Source organism: Danio rerio, chromosome 21 (assembly GCF_052040795.2).
Source record: "Danio rerio strain M-AB ecotype USA chromosome 21, GRCz13ab, whole genome shotgun sequence".
NCBI lineage: Eukaryota > Metazoa > Chordata > Actinopteri > Cypriniformes > Danionidae > Danio > Danio rerio.
The window spans coordinates 15,380,051-15,393,684 of NC_141041.1; the positions used below are offsets into that span (position 1 = coordinate 15,380,051).

General features: G+C 35.3%; 1 long non-coding RNA gene across 1 annotated transcript; it reads right to left on the minus strand.

Annotated features, from left to right (window-relative positions):
• Window positions 1–435: 435 nt before the first annotated feature.
• On the minus strand, window positions 436–4,330 carry LOC147838802 (uncharacterized). The gene is made up of 7 exons (XR_015520129.1): window positions 4,230–4,330; window positions 3,215–3,336; window positions 2,284–2,367; window positions 2,109–2,163; window positions 1,934–2,009; window positions 1,683–1,859; window positions 436–1,343 (listed from the first exon to the last, which is right to left on the minus strand). It is a non-coding gene; the product is annotated as an uncharacterized LOC147838802 (long non-coding RNA).
• Between the last annotated feature and the right edge of the window lie 9,304 nt (window positions 4,331–13,634).

Here is a 13,634-nt window from a genome sequence, read left to right on the forward strand (position 1 = left end):
CATCCCAGCAAAAACGGCAGGGTTGACAGGTATGAATATGGCAAATATATATATATATATATATATATATATATATATATATATATGTTACACACAAACAAACACACACACACACACACACACACACACACACACACACACACACACATATATATATATATATATATATACACTCTCAGAAAAAAAGGTACAAAATTGTACCTTTTAGGGTACAAATGGCCCGTCACTGGGGTGGTACCCTTAAGGGTACAAATTTGTACCTCTATTTAAAGGTACAAAATTGTACCTTCTACATTTGTACCCTTTAAGAGACAATTTTGTACCCCCACCGAAGGTACAAAAATGTACCTTTTTATATTATATAGCATTTTCAGGGTACTGACCCAGGCATTTTGATCCATTGGTGACTGCATGCACAAATAAATAAATAAAACATTTCGGTTCGCAGATGTCCATTTTTATTTATTAATGTAGAAATATTTCATTACAACTCACAACTGAATGTGTCAAGAAATAAAATTTCACAGTAAGTATAAAGCAGACATGTAAAACAGTAAAAATAACAATTTAGAAAACAAATAAAAATTGTTCACTCACTGTACAGTATATAATCTACCCTTAATACAAAGACCAGAAGAATACTGTTTAAGATTTATAAACACATTACACAGGCTACATCAAGTACTGCACTTTATAAAGTCCAAAGTATTCGTCTTGAGTCAGAATACTCAGTCATAATAAATAATTTGTCATCAACATTTTCTCTGTATTTCAGAATGAAGGCAATGTTTCTCTATAAATTGCTTCAACAGTGCAGAAAACCAAATACATCAGTAGCCTCTTCCTCAACACCAGTAGATTACTCCTCATCATCCTCAAGTGGAGTTGTAATTTGTTGTAACACAATATGTGTTTATGCTTTTGATAAACATGACATGTAAAGCACTCATATCTGGAAAATGTTCTTTGATAGTCATTAGGACCACAAGTTATTTAAAAATTTGCTTTATGCATGAATGATAGCAGTGTGCTGGATTAACTTGATTGTGATTATCCCCAGAGCATGTAGAGAAACAAAAAACAAGGTTGATCACTTTGGTGACTGGAGTAGATCCAGGCTTGTCACCGTCCACCGTTCATTCAAAACATTCCACTGCAGAAACATCAAGGTGTTCTTCTAATAAGATGGATATGTCAAAAATGTATATTCGTCCACATCATTAGCCCGGCCAATCGCAATCCCATCAACTCTGAAGACTGCCGTGACTCGTCTTGTTAACACAGTTGTCCAGTCGGAGGCCTCCTCCTGTACTTGAACTGTTGGATGTGGTGAAGATGGTTCACTGTAAATGACAAAGCAATAATGACATTAATATCAGTCACTCTATCACTGATGAAGAGAAAATCAACATGCATAGAAAGTAAAATAATTAATATTCACTGATTAAAAAAAAAAAAAGTATCACAGATTAAAAGACTAATATAAATTTCATTCATTCATTCAATTTCTTTTTGGCTTAGTCCCTTTATTAATCTGGGGTCGCCACAGTGGAATGAACCACCAACTTATCCAGCATATGTTTTACACAGCAGATGCCCTTCTAGCTGCAACCCAGTATTACAAAACATCCAGACACACTTATTCACAAACACATTTATACACTACAGACAAATAAGCTTACCAAATTCAGCTATAGCGCATGTCTTTGGACTTGTGGGGAAACCGGAGCACTTGGAGGAAACCTTCACGAACACTGGAAGAATATGCAAACTCCTCACACAAATGCCAACTGACCCAGCCGAGGCTCGAACCAGCGACCTTCTTGCTGTAAGGTGACAGCACTACCCACTGTGTCATCCTAATATAAAGAATATCAAAAATTATAAAATGCATTTATCACAGCATATACTAAACAGAAAACAACATACGCACCGGAGCACAACGAAATGTTGAAGTGTCTCGCTTAACAAGGCTGGCAACATGAGAAGTGCTGCTGTAAAATCAATTCCTGGAACATAAGATGTGGCATACAAACAAATATGAAGGAATCCATCTAAAGCTAGAATTTAATAATATTAATCAAGTGGAGAAAGTTTAGAAAGAGTACCTTAGAGTCAGGTCCTTAGAATTCTTCAGTTGATCTCTCATCTTTCGATGATTACCTAGAAAATAATTTTAAACACGTGGGTGTACATTTATTGTTGTTTGTAAGTAAAAACCTACAAATTTAAAATAGTATGTAAGCCATTAAAACCATGGTATAGATAATGAGACATACTTACATCTTGTAACTGAGCCATGCTTTCATATGACATGCCTTCATTGGTCTGATGCTGTTACGCTGCATTCTGTTGTTCAATCTTGTCCTGAAATACAATTGGAAACTTCATAAACTTCTGGAAAGCAATAACTATTTATTTATTTTGAGATATTAATAAAATAGGTAAAATAGCTCAAGGTAAGTTACCAGTTTCAGAACAAATAAGACAAATTATTACATTAAAGAACAAGGTATAACTTAAAACGTCGATTTATACAACGTGGTATGTTAATAATTATTCTACATTAACATAAGTATAACGTTAAACAATAGTAAAGCACCAACAATTCTGGACATGAGAGTTTGTGGACACTCCTCAACATTAATATAACTTAGACACTGAAACGAAGATATGTACAAGCATACACACGCCACGTTTGTAACTAGCCACGTTTACATAATCAGTTGCTTTGCCGGTGACAAAATTGGGATTTTTCTTCACAAAATGGCGGTGTATATAACCGTCTAAAATTACATTTCCTCGGTCAACCGTGGCTAGAAAATGGCCTCAAAATATAAAACATTATCGATAATACAAATTCCAGTATTAATAACAAAAGGTTTTATATCAAGGTATATGAAGACTTTAGTCGCGCCAGCTCCGGGCCACACCGCACATTACTCACGGCCCGATTCCGGTGCACGGTTACGGCAGCGTCGGCTCGCTTCTGCCGCCGCATCTGGCCCGAGTAATGATACAGCAGACGGACTCGGGCAGGCGAGAATCTAGCCGCAACTGGACCGAGTGTATTTTAGTATCTGGGTTGCGATTATATTCCGCCGTGGCAACACTTATTAATAAAGCAGTAACGTAAGATATAAGGCGCGAATACGTAACGTAGGCGATAAAGGGAGCTTTTACACCGAGAAAACTAACAGCATATAATACTCACCTTCTATAACGTTATGTCCCTCGGTGACTTCGATATCACATTGTATTAACTTCTTTAATAAGCTGCAGACATCTTAGCAAACTCCATCCTGCAGGCCAACGTACACCAGCCAGCCCGGAGCACTTAAAGCGGGGGAAAGCCGAGACCCGAGAGTCAGACAAAATCAACAGAACACGGCTTCACATCAGTGGCGTAGCGCACCGCGGGGGGGCCCCACGTGATTAGGGGGCCCCGCGTCGTCGCGATTTTCAATAAACTGTTGGGAACAACTGTGGTCGGAACCAAAGTTCACACGTCTGTGTTCTCTGAACACCTCTCAAGCGGTGGACTACTTCATTCTGATTGCTTGCCGCCAATGTTGCCAACTTAGCGACTTTGTCACTAGATTTAGCGACTTTTCAGACCCCCCTAGCGACTTTTTTGGGTGTTATTGGAGATTTTTTTAGACTGTCATTTTTCCATACTGTAGCGTCCCTACTCTTCTCAACGAGCTGCGTGTGATGCCGCCGGCCCCTCCCCCGCCTCACAGCACTGACAGGCGGCCCAGTCAGTCCTCTACAGCAGCCTCTCCCACCTGCAGCCCGAGAGCGGATCACCCCTCTGCGTACCGACGACAAATGATTTAGCACAGGCAGTGTGAAGGTATTGCCCTTGTACAGTCAAACCGATCTACTTCTACTTTATTTTAACAATTTAATTGGACCGTTTATTCTTTTCTTGTTCACAATCACAGATATTTTAGTGACAGTTTCTGAACTTGTCTGAGTTTGATACAATGATATACTGTATTCAAACAGCAATAAATTTAGTTAAATAAACATGCTTATATAAAGTGTAGTGCAATTATAAATACCCCTTTATTAACCATAGGCTGTTAAACAGAAACGGTAGAACGTGATGACGTCAGTGATATGCAAATTGACGTATGACGTCAGGGGGGCCTCCGCATTTTGCGCTACGCCACTGCTTCACATGTAAAAATGAGACTGAAAATATATCTTTAATACATTCTTACCTGAAAAATGTGGACTCCAAAATAGACTTTTCTTTGAAAAGCGTGCGAAGTTCTGTGTAAACAGCCAGCATACTCTACCGACCGCCTCAGTAACAAACACTAACGTCTCAACAAGCCAAATTCTTAAAGAGACAGCAACATCACCACCTGTATGAAGATGTTGTCACTCTGCATGGTTCTTATTCTACATCCCATATACTATAGAGGGTCTTAAACCGTAAGCAAAGACCAGTATTTACGTTTTTTTAATGATTAAAATTACATTCAATTATAAATTAAATTATTAACGATTTTGAGAATTTTTTAAATTTAAATACATGAAAAAATTTTAATTATTAAAATATTTAATTCAATCAATTTATTTATTTATTATATTTATAAATTATGTATTTTAGTATTAATGTTTAGTATTAATACATTTAAATTAGTGTTATATAGTGTCTTGATCTTATCATGAGCTGAGGGTACAATTTTGTTCCTATAGGGAAACAAAATATATAATTGTACCTTTAAAGGTTCCAAATTGGTCCTTTAGGTACAATTTTGTATCCAAATGTGCTATAAAAGGTACAAAAATGTACCTTTCAAACCTAAATCTGGACATTTGTACCTTTATAGCCCATTTGAGTACAAAATTGTACCCTAAGGACCAATATGGGACCTTTAAAGGTACAATTATATATTTTGTTCCCTCTAGGAACAAAATTGTACCTTCACTGTACCTTTTTTTCTGAGAGTGTATATATATATATATATATATATATATATATATATATATATATATATATATATATATACTGTATATTAAGTTAGTTAAGTCACACACACACACACACACACATATATATATATATATATATATATATATATATATATATATATATATATATATATATATACATGTGTGTGTGTGTGTGTGTGTGTGTATATATATATATATATCATATATGTGTGTGTGTGTGTGTGTGTGTGTGTGTGTGTGTGTGTGTAACAAAGACTGAGCTCAAAATAAACAAAGACTCAGCTAACAGCTCAGACAATCGAAGTTACAATATTTAAAGATAATTTTAAATAAAATGTCAATATTATGTGAAAGCTTTGATTATTTCCTGTTGGTCAAATTCAGTAAACAGTACAAGGATTTTTATGGGTAGGAACAGAACAGATTATAAGAATAAAATGATGAAATTGTCTGACAAAATAAGTGTTGAACATGAGCAGGTCATTTTACCACCAGGGAACAGTAAAAAAAAAAAAGAAAGGGATTTCGTGCATGTTCACCTGCAGAAGGCAAGCTGAGAGAGGATGAGTCTGAAGTAGTGAATTAAGATAAAGAAATTCAGAGTCAGTGGTTCATTTGCAGGCAAATGTCAGTGTCTTGAATCTGATGCAGGGAGTTATTGGAAGCCAGTTTAAATTGATGAAAAGCGCTGTGACGTGTGCTCTTTTTGGCTCATTAAAGTCCAGACTTGCTGCCACATTCTGGATCGATTGAAGAGGTTTGATGGGACTGGCTGCAGTAACTAAATGTTATACATATACACACTAATTAAAACAATTAATCGATGATCGTTAAATGAAGGAACTGTTATTATGGGTCATCAAATTATTAGAAAATAATGTACTTATGTATGATGCTTTTAAATGTAAGGAATAAGTGGTGTAAATAGATTGTTTAATTGTTAGACAATAAGGCACTGATGTAGAACAATTATTAACAAACCCTTAACTAATACTTTTAGCTCAATAAAGTACAAATTTGCTGCTTATTAAAAGTTAGCAAAGTAGTTGGGTTTAGGTATTGGGTGGGATTAGGGGTGTAGAATAAGATTGTACTTTATAATAACTAGTGAACAGACATTATCTTAATATTAAGCAAGTAATAAGCCAGCAGTTAATAGTGTGAATAAGTACTCATTTTCTTGTTGGCTTCATCCCTTTATTAATCCGGGGTCGCCACAGCGGAATGAACCGCCAACTTATCCAGCAAGTTTTTACGCAGCAGATGCCCTTCCAGCCGCAACCCATCTCTGGGAAACATTCACACATACATTCACACACACTCATACACTACAGACAATTTAGCCTACCCAATTTACTTGTACCGCATGTCTTTGTACTGTGGGGGAAACCGGAGCACCCGGAGGAAACCCACGCGAAGGCAGGGAGAGCATGCAAACTCCACACAGAAACGCCAACTGAGCCAAGGTTCGAACCAGTGACCCAGCAACCTTCTTGCTGTGAGGCTACAGCACTACCTACTGTGCCACTGCCTCGCTGTAAAAACTAACTTAATTTTTTCATGTTGTCCCGAAACAAATCGATCATGTGGAAGCCAGCATTTTTTTTTACAGTAAATTATATTCAAGCATTCACCAGCCCAGTACATTAATTGTTAGTAGGCTAATTCTATATATTACCGTTATGCCTTTTTAATGATCAACTAAACATGTTTTGAGAAATAACTTCTGGTGTTAACATTTATTTATTTATTTTTAGAAAAGAGAAGAAATAGACAAATAACTCAGGATTAAATTAGTAAAGAACAGGAATACAAGTAGAATAGTACCATGTGAAAATAGTTCCATAGGATAAGAAAGCAAACAACCCAACAAATAACAACAAAATAGACGAAGGTAGAGTGAACCTAATAGTATTAAAAAGCAATAAAAATAACTTACTGGAAGAACCCAGCAGGTACACAACACCATAAGATGTTTACGTACCAAAATTCAATGTCTAGTCAGTGTCTAAGGACAACATTATTTTGACGTCTAATAACAATGTCAAATGACGTTGATATTTGATTGATTTTAGGTTGTGTTGGAAAGTGTCAAGTCAACATCTTAGACAAACGTCATATTGACATCAAATACTGACATTTATTCGTCAGGTATGGCAACCAAAATCCAGCGTCTGATAGATGTCATAGTGGTAATGTCCACACAATGTCAAGCTGTAACATCATTAGACGTTGATATTTGGTTAATATTTGGTTGAATCTTGGAGGTTGTTGTCAGCCTGACATTGGGTTCTGATGTCAACCCAATTTTATTTTCCAAACAAAATGGGAAAGCATAAATGATGTGACTTGATTAAACTGTAAACCGATAAAACCGTAAACTGTAAAGGTGTGACGTGTGTTGAGATGTTTCCAGTCCACCTGTGTTGGATAATGAGGTGTAGTCGTTCTCACAGAGCCTAGCAACACACACAGGTCATGCAGGGAGGAACGGAGTGACAGTGAGTGATTGATGGGCGTAATTAATGCAGTCACTGAGTATGGCAAAATCAACATGATTATTCTGCCGTGCCTCGGATCTGGACATAGACAGAGTAACAATGAGCCTGCATTCCAGCCTGGTAGGCAGTGGAAGAAAGATCTAATTAACTCTCGCTATCCTCCTGCCTGCATCAGCACTACTAATGACTTTGGCTATCTGTTTGATTTTCAATTTACAGTGCAGACCGCAGTACCTTATTGCACATGCCAAAGCTGAAAAATGTCCTGAGGAAACGATAACCACTATAGTCAGTTCGACAAGGGAGACTAATAAGGGGCATGTGAACGGAAATGCATTGGGGATGATGTGAATTTGTTTATACACTCAGCCGAACTGGAGCGCTTTATCTTTGTACTGACTGACTGACTGGCTGACTGTATTAATCTCTGTTTTGAGAAAAAGCTGCTAAGTACTTTATGTAATAGGCTTAGGAAAGAGTGACTCAGAGCAACCTGGACATATCTGTGGAGAGCGGGAAGGGAGTCAGCCTCTCAACTACTCAGACATGGACACCTTTCAGGAGCCCAGAGAGTCAGACTTTGTTGTTTTCATTTCTAGTAAGCAACCGTCTCTTTTATTACAAATTTTATTTTAATACCATCTTGAAGAAAACCGACCAGAGGATATGTTTAATTGCTGTAATAGCCAGTAACAGCTTTTAAATTTTGAAAAGGGTATGAATAATTCTGGACATGCCACTTTTTGTTGGAACGTAAATAAATAATGTAGAGAATTTTTTTTTTACACAATAATGCCTCTTATACGTTGTTTTATCTTTTAGCAGAAGCCTGTGTCATTTCCGGTTAAAAGGAAAAAAAATGTTGGTTGAATACAAGACGATTACATCCGCACATTTCCACTATGACTTAATAACTTATTAATAAAGTCATCTAGAATGGCAAAGGAAGTGTTCTTGCAGGACTGCCAGAGTTCATCAAGATTCTTTGCATCTTCAATGCCTCTTCCTCAGGGCTGGAGTGGGACTCTTTTTCAGCCCTGGAGTTTCAAGCCTCAGACCGGCCCACCTCAGTTCACAACTGACCATATTAAAATAAGGTCATTTCCAATTCAGTTTCTAATTACACTATCGCATCTTTTTTTTTTGAGAAAACAGCTGAGTTAGAACTTTAATTGTTCAACAACCCTTACAATATTATATGTCTTAACAATAAAAATTAAAAAAAAACAAAAAAAAAAACATACTCAGACAAGGATCAATCCCAGGTCAGCGGTGTCATAATTTAACGTGCTAACCACTAGCCCACAACAGCTCTTTGTTAAGAAGTGACACATCTAAGTTATATCATCATTTACCTGCAGGCTGGTTATATATAAAAAGAGAAGAGGTGCGGTAAAATAATGAATAAGAAGACTGTGGTCAAGTAAATAAATTAATAAATTTAATAAGTGTGACTGCTGAGAGCAACAGGAAACGGACCGGCCCACGGGAATTCTCCCGGTCCTCCCGATTAGCCAATCTGGGCCTGCTCTTCCTTCATCTTAACCCAGATATGCTCAATAATGTTCATGTCTAGTGACTGGGTTGGCCAATACTAGAACACTTTGACCTTCTTTGTTTTCAGGAATTTTGATGTGGAGGCTGAAGTATGAGAAGGAGCGCAATCCTGCTGAAGAACATGCCCTCTCCTGTGGTTTGTATTGTAATGGGCAGCACAAGTGTCTTAATACATCAGTCTGTTGATGTTGCCATCTACTCTGCAGATCTCTCGCATCCCCCCATATTGAATGTAACTCCAAACCATGATTTTTTCTTTACCAAACTTGTCTGATTTCTGTGAGAATCTTGTGTCCTTGCTGGTTCCAATAGGTCTTCTGCAGTATTTGTGATGATTGGGATGCAGTTCATTAGATGATTCATCAGAAAAATCCACCTTTTGCTACTTTTCCAAATGATCAACTAGTAGTCAAGTTATTATGTGTCGTTCTTACAAGTAGGATCGACGACAAGACTTTTGTCATGTATTGTACATATAGCCTGTATGTAGTACATCGTATATTAAAATAGCTAGAACTAAAATAAAAATGATATTAGGACATTAATATTAGCTATTTTAATATGCTTGTAAAATGACAAAGAAACTACTCATTAAAACTACAATAGTATCTCAGTGATGCTAAAATAACACTGGTTATGCTGAACATAAATAATTTACGTTTAAAAATAGTCTACTAAAAATCTATAATTTAATGAATGCTAAAATATAAACAAGCTTTTCAAAGCTGAAAAATATGGTAATTCCTGTAACCATTGTTTAAAAATAAACCTTGTTTCAGGTAACTTTGCAGGAGCTATACAGTATCCCTTGCTATTAGCGACACCAGTGGCTGTTAAATGAACTGCAGTCAGCAACTTTCTGCTCATGCCCACACCAGTGTCGTGTAAATGAAAAGAAGATGATTAGTTGTAATGTTACTAACACTTACTAAAGTGAAGGTTAAAATATCTTTGAATTCACACACTGTTGATCAACATTTCAATGATAAATGCAGAAACTGCAAGCCATTTCATAGTTTGCTAAACTGCTCCTGAAAAAAAAAACAAGTAAAATTAATTTTTTCACAACTTTCTCTGCTAATTTTTACTTCTTATAAAATGTATGTTAATGTACAAGTTGAGTGAAAATAATAATAATAATAATAATAAATAGATAATATTAATGAACTAGGTACTAAATAGTAGTTAAAGCTGCATGAAAACAATGTAGCATCAACCCCTACTGGTGGATGTTGGATCTACACTCTCTTGTAAAGAAGAAGAAAAAAAACATTCAGAATACAAACTAAATTTTTAAGAACATTAAATGGCAGTTCTAAAAATAGCACAGCGTTTGAGATAAGCACATCAAGTGGGCTGTAAATATGTATCTGTGAAATGGAGGCAGATGAGGCTTCTCCATATGAATCTCATTTGTCTGCTGGTCACTCTCTTGCTCAAGCAGCTCAGGTAATGTCATTGAATTACAAGGGCAATTTGCTTCCACTGCCAGATCTTGGAAACTGGTGGGATTGGAGAAGAAACGTGAAAGTCTTTTACTGCTGACGTAAATTAGTCTGTATTCAATGGTCTTACAGAGAGATGGATGGGTTCAATAAACTGACCTATTCCTTGGTCTCATTTTCAACATTTTCAACCATAATACATTTGTCCCCCAGGCAGTTAAGGATAAACAAGATGCTTTTTGATTTACAGTGTTAAAAGTCAGTATCTAAATATACTGCATCATTTGAAATAGAGTATAGTGAAATCTGTGAGGTGTAGAGGTCTAGATTGCATGTATTACACAATAATAATACAGCGCATTACAATATACTGTATACAGTTCATCATTTTTAACTGGTAAATTTTTCAGTATCTGTATGCTAAATTTGCATATTTGGATTTATTATCAAATAATATGTGCATTTGTCATTACTGTGGCATTGAAGTGTATAGATTGAATGAGTAGGTGAATGAATCACTAATTGAATGAACAAATAAATAAGTAAATGCATGTTTAAGTATAAGTGAATGATTGTGCGAGTAAGTGTGACAGACAGAAAAAGGATGGGTGAATTAATGAATTGATGAATGAATAAGTTAGTAAAAGGGTGAGAGTAAGTAAAAGCATGAGTGAGTATGTGAGTGGATGAGTATGTGAGTGAGTGTCTCAATAAAGAAGATTTGGTGAGTGAATGAGTAAGAAAATATGAGTGAGTGAATGAATGAATGAATGAATGAATGAATGAATGAGTTAATGAGTAGGAGAGTAAAGCAATAGAGGAGTAAAAGAGTGGGTAAGTGTGAGTGAATGAGTGAGTGATTGAATAGATGAGTATGAGCATGAATGAGTGAATCAATGTTTGAGTAAGTAAATTATTGTGCGAGTAAGTGCGACAGAGAGAGAGAGAGAAAGGATGGGTGAATGAATGATTTAATTAATTAACGAGTTAGTAAAAGGGTGAGAGTAAGTATAAGTGTTTGTGAGTGGCTGAGTATGTAAGTTTGTGAGTGAATGAGTAAGAAAATATGAGTGAGTGAATGAATGACTGAGTTAATGAGTGAATGAATAGGAGAGTGAACCAATAGATGAGTAAAAGAGTGAGTAAAAGTGTGAGTAAATGATTGATTGAATGAATGAATGAATGAATGAGTAATGTGAGTAAATGAGTTAGTGAATAAATGAGTATGATCATGAATGAGTAAATAAATGATTGATTGTTTGATTGATTGCTTGCTTGATTGCTTGATTAATTGATTGATTGATTGATTGATTGATTGATTGATTGATTGATTGATTGATTGATTGATTGATTGATTGATTGATTGATTGATTGATTGATTGATTGATTGGTTGGTTGGTTGGTTGAATGAATTAATCGATTAATTAATGGCTGAGTAAAATCTGTTAAAGTAAGATTGAATTAGATTGAATTATTAATTGATTGATTGGTTTAATGAATGAATGGTTGAATGAATGGATGAATGAACCAATGGCTGAAAAAAATCTGTAAAATTAAGTCAGTTAAAGTGTGAGTGAGTGAATAAATGAATGAATGGATGAATGAATAAATAAATCAAGTGAGTGAACAAATGAGTTCATGAAATAAATGAATACTGTAGATAGGTAAGTAAAATGAACGAATGAAGTGAGTGAGGAAAAGAGCTAATAAGTAAATAAGTTAACAAGTGAGTGAACCAATAGGTGAGCAAAATAATAAGTAAAAGTTTGATTGAATGAATAAATGGAGTGAATGAATGAATAAGTGGGTATAATGAGGGTGAGTATGTTAATGAGGACAAATAGGTGAGTAAAAGTAAGTAGGAAAGTGAGTGAATGAATGGATGGAGTGAGTATAATATGAGTAAAGCAAGTGACTGAATTAATGAATGAATGAATAAAGTGAATGAATGAATGAGTTAATTAATTAATTAAGTGAGTGAACAAATAGGTTAGCGAAGTGAATGAATGAATGAATGAATGAAACAATAGGTGAGTAAAATATGTTAAAGCGAGTAAGTTAAAGTGTGAGTTAATGAATGAATACAGTGAAGAAATGAGTTAATAAATGTATGACAGAGTTAAGTTAGTGAACCAATAGGTGAGCCAAAGAGTAAGTAAAAGTGTGAGTGAAATAATAAATTAACGAATGAATAAGTGAATGAATGAATAAAGGCGTTAAAGAGTATTTCGATGAGTTAATCAATGCGTGAGTAAGAGTGAATGAATAAATGAATGAATGAATGAATGAATGAATAATGGAGTAAGTCTGTGTTATTGAGTGACTAAAAGGTTTAATAGAGGAATGAATTAATATGTGAGTAAAGTATGTGAGTGACTGAAAATACTGATTGATCAGTAAAAGTGTGTGACTGAATGAGAGAATGAATATGTGAATAAAACAAAGTGAATGAACAAGTGAGTGAGTCATTAAATTCTCAGAAAAATTTAAACGTGTACTGTAAAGTGCTATTTCCCAGCACTGGGTTATGGATGGAAGGGCATCTGCTGCATAAAACTTATGCCAGAATAGTTGGCAGTTCTTTCCTCTGTGGCAACCCCTGATAATTATTCCCCCTGATAAGGGACTAAGCCGAAGAAAAATAAATAAATGAAAAGTACTATTTTTAACAAATTGCAACATTTTGATTAATCCTATCACACCTTGAGCACATTTAAGTCAGTGGTATCTGTAAAATTGCTATGAAGATGGACATTCATTCAAACTTCAAAAACAGGGGTTAATTTCTGTAATCCAGTCTGTTTTTTTTTTTTAGATCAGTGTGTTATGAATGAAAAGTATGTTTTCTGAATGAGAATTGTTGTCAGTGGTTGTGTTGAAAAAAGCTTATTTTGAGTCAAATGTGAAGAGTTAGGTTAATTGAACAGTTCAGTCCAAAGTCATGTTGGTAATGCACAATGTGTGAACAGTTTTAAAAATGTGGCTTCAATACTACACAATGATTGTTAGCGAATAAAAAACAATTATAGACATCATGTTCTGCCCAAACCAACAACCTAGCAGCTTGTGCATTTATCATTTTGACCTGCATTCATTATTCACTGCAGTATTTATCCTAAGCAGTATATTCATAACTGTTTAGTTTTATCACATTTATTGT